Source organism: Gadus chalcogrammus, chromosome 11 (assembly GCF_026213295.1).
Source record: "Gadus chalcogrammus isolate NIFS_2021 chromosome 11, NIFS_Gcha_1.0, whole genome shotgun sequence".
In the NCBI taxonomy this organism is placed as follows: Eukaryota; Metazoa; Chordata; class Actinopteri; order Gadiformes; family Gadidae; genus Gadus; species Gadus chalcogrammus.
In genome coordinates, this window is record NC_079422.1 from 10,462,415 (window position 1) to 10,462,789 (window position 375).

Below are 375 nucleotides of genomic sequence, written 5' to 3' on the forward strand. Positions count from 1 at the left end.
TGACATGTGCCGGACCAATAGGCGTGTGCTGCTCACGTTGCTTAACCAATCAAGACATCAGCGGCGAGTACGCGGAGTAGGAAGGACTGATGGCGACATCATGTGTTAAGAGTGTATATCCCTCCGCTGCTCATGTTTTGAAAGCTTCTATCTTCTATTCCTGTTTGTTAAAGTTTGTTTTTCGTAAATGAAATCGCACTGTGTTATAGTTATATTCTTAACATCAGTGTGCAATGGTGTTACTAGTTTGTTAGGGAATTTTAATAAAATAAATGCAAGGATAAATTTAATCATAAAATCATAAAAAATATGGTGACAATGTCAACATCGTAATTTTCTCGAGATACACAACTTGTGTTAAGGAGTCGCTAATGT